Here is a 6,000-nt window from a genome sequence, read left to right as displayed (position 1 = left end):
GGATTACTCAAGGAGTCGGAGGTGCCCCTGTGCCCATTTCCTTAGCCTGGTTCTTTAGGGAAGTGGGCGTAGGGAGAAGACGAACATCATATGTATAGTGTGGTAGAGCGAGTCTTGAAGTGTCCTCATGGCATTCATTTCAAATTTTTCTGTTCCTATGCAGAGCCATCTAGTCCTCCAAGTTTGCAACAAAAGTTAGATGTGCCTGGTACTGATTGGCTGTCTGTCAGTGATGTCACCAAATTACTGCCCCTTTTGCATTTTTTTTTAAAAAGCTCTTTGCCTTTTTTTTTTTTTAAAGAGAAAACAAATGAACTGATAAATCAGGGGTGGGGAACCTTGGCCCTCCGGCTCTTTTTGAACTACAACTCCCACCATCCCCAGCCACGGATGATGGGAGTTGTAGTTCAAAAACAGCTGGAGGGCCAAGGTTCCCCACCCTTGCAATAAATGCATGAATGTTTGCTTGTTTAAAATACATATTCAAATGTATCTAAAGGCAGACAGCCTGCCGAAACGCAAAGACCAAGAGGAATAGCTGAGCCAGAATTTGATTTGTTAGGATGCATGTATGTCATTTCAATTGCAAAGCCAGGCTCACTATATGGCTAAAGGATATCTTGTGAGCCCCCTTTTTAATGTCTGATTACCTATGAGATTACCTTGTGCATCTATGTTCAGCTAGGCCAGTTGGATCTATGTTCCCTGATTTTGCACTTTATCTTCCTGGGAATAGTCTGTTATTTTCAGTGGCAGACAGTTAGGCCTATGCTTAACTGAGACTAATTAGATTTCAAAGTACTGTATTCTCACAGCCATTGTGGAACAGCTAATGTGTGTGCGTGTGTGTGTGCCCATGTGTATGTGTGCATTGGATTGTTATTTATGTCATAGTGAAAAGTTTACATGGGGTATTTATATACTATTTAAGAGAGACAATGGGATGTAATTTATTCTGTATTTCTAAAGTTCTATAAAGCTCTGGAGATGTAAAGAGAATGTTAAAGAAAAACTGAAAGAGAGAGAAATATTCCAAGAGATAAAGGAGTAGAAAAAAGCACAATGGACGTGAAAATTAGGACAGTAATAATGCAGTTTGATCAGTGGGTGCCTGCTGAGGCAGCCCTTCCATGAGGTGAGGTGAGGTGGCCGCATCAGGCAGCAGATTATTGGGTCCCCAGCGAGGTGACAAGTGCCCCCCCTCCTGCTTTTTTACAAGGGGAGAGAAGGGGAGGAAGGTGCACACAAGGGGGAGCCATTTGGCACGCTGCCTGAGGCACACAGAGGCCTTGAGCCATCACTGGATACCTGCAACCTCCAGGGATGGCCGCTGCAGAGGGAGGCTTCATATTGCCTCAGGGTCAAACCAGATGTGAACGTAAACGTGTGCTTAAGTGGTTAAAAGTGGAAATGCCTCTACTTAAATAAAAAAGAATGTTGTGTGGGGTCTGGGTCATCTACTGCTGCTGCTACGACTATGACAACGAGGAATATTTATATATCGCTTTCCAACAAATATTCTCAAAGTGGTTGGGACTTCAGTGCACGGGGAGTGGGAAGTTAATTCTTTCCCTTTTCCCCATTTCCTGGCCAAACATTGCATTCCCTCCCACTGTGAAAAGCTGCTTCGGGATCAAATAACCACCTCATGGGGAGGGGAATTGCCGCAAAGAAAGAGTTAACTTCCCTTTTCTTACGCACTACAGGCCTGACTGGGATTGCTGCCTCCTGAAAGCTGTTTTTGGATGAAAGAATAGGAGCTTCTGCTCTTCAGCACACATTTACATGCACGTCTAGTTTGACCTGTAGACACAATACTTTCCAGTGGGTGTTATTCACACATTCAGCAGTGAGTCCTCAAGGACCATTTCACACATGCACATTTATTGCTGGGTGACCTCAGCATCAAGTGGTAGGTTGCATGTGGGAATGAGCCATGAGAGGCAGAGATGTATCTAGGGGAGAGGGGGCCCGTGTTCGCCCCTCTCCCCGGAGGCACCTCAGAGTGAGGGAGATGATGAAGAAAATAGGGAGGAGTGGAACTGGGGAGTCTCTCAGGAGTGTGGGCGAGTGGGTTCTTTGAACTCATCTGCTCAATTATAGCTACACCCCTGATGAGAGGTCAAGAACCACAAACTGAACTTTCATATCTTCTCACATCACTTCCATGCAAAATGGTTTTTGGTGGAGCCAGTTCACGCATTCCCTTGCCAGTAATCTCGATATGATTCCACTTCACACATGCACATTGATCAGCTGATTGCTCTACATTTGATTGCTGTGCACTTGAGGACTAGTAGCAGATCTGATTCCCACCCCCACCCACCCCCCAAAATAATAATTGCATTTGAAATGATGTGAGGAGATACAGGGGTTTCATCTATGATAGTCCATTCACTCCTTACTTGATTTGCTGTCAAGCGAGGTACATGCATTTCTGAACCACACCCCAAGACTTCTAGTGGTGCTGAATAAGGAGAGATTAGTGAGCTGTTATTATCTGCACTGTGCCTTAGGAATAGAACAAGGTATACATTTATATCTGCTCAGAGAAGCAGCCATCTCTGGAGTGGGGCATTTGAATTATTCCCCATACAGAGATTAATATCTTGAAGAGGAAATGTAATTCTCTTGGATGGAAGGATATAGCTTTAAAATAAATTTCTGTTTTCCCTGTAGGTTTTTCCTCATTGATATTAAACATGTTTTTCTAAAGGGGATATATATATATATATATATATATATATATATATATATACACACACCTTTAGAAAAACATGTTTAATATCATGTTATCTTTCTCTCTCTCTGTCTCTCCTTTATTATGGTCAAAGACCAGTCAACAGATTTTATTTTGTATGCTATTTTTAAATGATTTGTTTAAAAACAATGTTAAATATAGTTTATTTTTGATACTTTGATAAGCATCCTTGTTCCTTGCAGAATTTCTTTGAATACATTTTGTATCTGGGGATTTTATAAATTTTATATAAATATAATTTTATTTGTGTAATAAAAATCAATAAAAATCACACCATAAACACTGAGTGAATTGTCTTTTGTCTGTGAAAGCACAGGCGTTTGTCTCTATTTCAGCAAAATTTCTCTTAAAAGCAGAGCTGAGATTAATATCCAAAGCCAAGACTAAAAAAGACGGGTTCAGAGGCTGATATTAAGGCACATGGTGTAGTCCTATTGCAAGAAGAGCAGTGTGTGAGTGTGATAGGATAGCAATAAATTTTATTACACATGACTCTAGACTTTTGACACAGTGATACAAATGTGATTATACAAAATTTCCTAAACTTCCTGCTTGGCATCAGGGGTTGACTACATCAGGTTCAGGCTGGCCAGGGGCCTAGGGCTATCAAAAGGCCCATGAGAGGGGACCTTGAGACCCTCCCCAGTGCCCACCTCTGCAAGGAGGCAGCCAGGAGTGGTCGTTTCATGAGGCGAGGTGAGACAGTCACCTCAGGTGGTGGATTATAGGGATGCCAGCAGGGCAGCAAAAGATGCCCCATGCCATGGCCATCAGAGCAGCAGTTTGGGACCAGGCTGACCCTTGCGAGCTTTGCCAGAAGCACCTCTTCTCATACTCTTTGCAAAGCTTGCAAGAAGCACGAGGAGAGAAGAGGAACCTACTGGCAACCTTCCCTCTTTCCTGGCCCCTGGCACTTTCAGGGCTTGTAAGGGTCTGTTCTGAAAGGAATCTGGCTCGCATCGGGGGTGTGGGGCAAAGCGGCTTTTAGCACTTTGCCTGAGGAACCACAATACTTTGAGCTTCCCTTGAGCCAGCAGAAATGGCCCACTTACTTATTTACTGTCTGTCTGTCTGTCTGTATGCAGCAAAGCTTTTCTGATGATTCCTAAGCTCCCCATCATTCACGTTTGTGTCTCCAGGCTTGGAGATCTCACTCTGTATATGGTCAGGAGTCTCACAGCATCATAACTTAGGACAGGTCAAGCAACAGCGGGCCAGTTGCCCCTAGATTTTTCTCCTAAACAAGCAAATTGTAAAGGGGAGCAGATGCACGCCCTCCGTCATGCTGGGATCAGAGATGCACCTAGGTAATTTTGGAGCCTGGACCTAAAAGCCTTTGGAGGCCCCCCCTCCCCTGCAAATTAAGCATAATTATGCTCCACTGGGTGACCAAACCATCCGAGACAGACTAAAGAGGGTTTGGGGGGGCCCAGGGGCTATGGAGGCCTCAAAGACTTCAGCCCCAAAGTCCAGGTGGAAGAGTGCCTCTGGCTAGGATATCCTAAGTAGACCCCAGAAGTTAACTAAAGCAGGCTAACTCTCTGTCAAGACCACTCTACCCTCCGAGAGAAGCGCCTTGTCTTTCCCCTCCTTTCACAAAAACGATAGCAATCAGCTAACGTACCAATTAGCTCAACAGGAAGAACAGAGATAAGGCTGGCCGAGGTAAATCCCACCCCCACCAAAGGAGGTTGAGCAAGCTATAGGAACCTAAGAGATGCACCCATCAAAAGTACTGATTAGATTACTGGACTTTTCCGTTTATGCAGACTCTCCTTCTCACGTCTATGCACTCTGTTTTCATGCCTTGGCATTCTTCGGCAATTCCCACATTGTTACACTCAGGAAGAAAGATCAGCAACAATGGGATCCTTGCTGGACCCTCCCAACACACCTGTTAGTCAACCACAGTAGAATGGAATTTGCCCCCAGGATATGTTTTGGGGTATAAGAACCCCTAACTACATGATCCACTCCAGTGTGCTTCCTGGGATTTGTGTGCTCCCTTGTACGCTTCACTTGGGACTCCCTCAGCTTTCTGGGCGATCTACTGTCTACTGGCCTCCATGCAAGGTGGTGTTCAGTATTTTGTGCCACTTTCCAGATCGGCTCTCTTGCCCAGCCTGACCTACCCAGTTTTCCTCACTAACCCGGGAAGCTGGTTCCAGGGAGGAAGCACCCTCTTGGAATCACTTCCAGCGACTAACTCCTCCAACTTTCTTGCATCCACCTTGGCCCAGCGTCTTGTTCCTGAGGAACGAAGTTGAACGGTGGTCCCCGGAGCCCTTTGTCCAGACCAGGTGATATGGTCTTCACCTGTCCTTGGACCCAAAATCTATCTCAGTTCCCCTTTCTTAGATCCAACCCCCTCTCCTTCCCTAAAAACGTCTTTCTCTTGCCTCTCTGGAAACCTACACAATTAGGACTTTAAGCTAAAACGCCTTATTGCAGTTAAATGCATTTTTGATAGTAATAGTGCTCTAACTCTCTTTTCTTTGTACCCCCTTCCAACAATAAATGTCTTCTTCTTCCCCCGAAACTTGAATCTTGTCTCAGTCCAGACATTTCCTGAGTCCAAACGTTTGCACAGATTAGAACTGACATGGAACTGACTCCCTTTTTAAAGCCAATTCCCCCACAAAGCCCGAACACTGGGGTGCTGACCAAACATCCCAGGGCAGTTTCACTAACAGTTTGTCCGTTTGACATTTATGTACCACCTAATGGCACCATGGGAAAGCAACCTGCCTAGAGAGCAGGAGGCTGTTTGTTTGTTTGTTTATTCAATTTTTATACCACCCTGCCAAAATCAGCTCAGGGCGGGTTTGAATCCCGCTGGTGTGTTTCCCAAAATATGAGAAACTCCTATATTGGGCCCCAGCAATATAGGAAGATGCTGAAAAAGGCATCATCTCATATTGCTCATGGGAGAAAGCAATGGTAAACCACTCCGGTATTCTTCCAAGAAAATCACAGGGCTCTATGGTCGCCAAGAGTCGACACAGACTCGACAGCAGTTTGCCTGAAAGTTTCCTTCCAGGCAAACCTCCCAAAGCAGTTTACATATAAGCTTCGGTAAAGAACCACACACCAAGCAGCGTGTTTAGATATCTACACATTGAGGTCTTTAGACTCGCTTCTGTCTTACTTTGTCCCCTCAGAGCAAGATGGTCTCTGGAGCTGGTACAAAGGAGAAGCCCCCCCCCCCCCGCCGGTGTGGCAGGTGAGGATCCAGTGGT

The sequence above is a fragment of the Hemicordylus capensis genome, chromosome 6 (assembly GCF_027244095.1).
Source record: "Hemicordylus capensis ecotype Gifberg chromosome 6, rHemCap1.1.pri, whole genome shotgun sequence".
Classification (NCBI taxonomy): Eukaryota; Metazoa; Chordata; class Lepidosauria; order Squamata; family Cordylidae; genus Hemicordylus; species Hemicordylus capensis.
Note: the sequence above shows the minus strand (reverse complement) of the source record.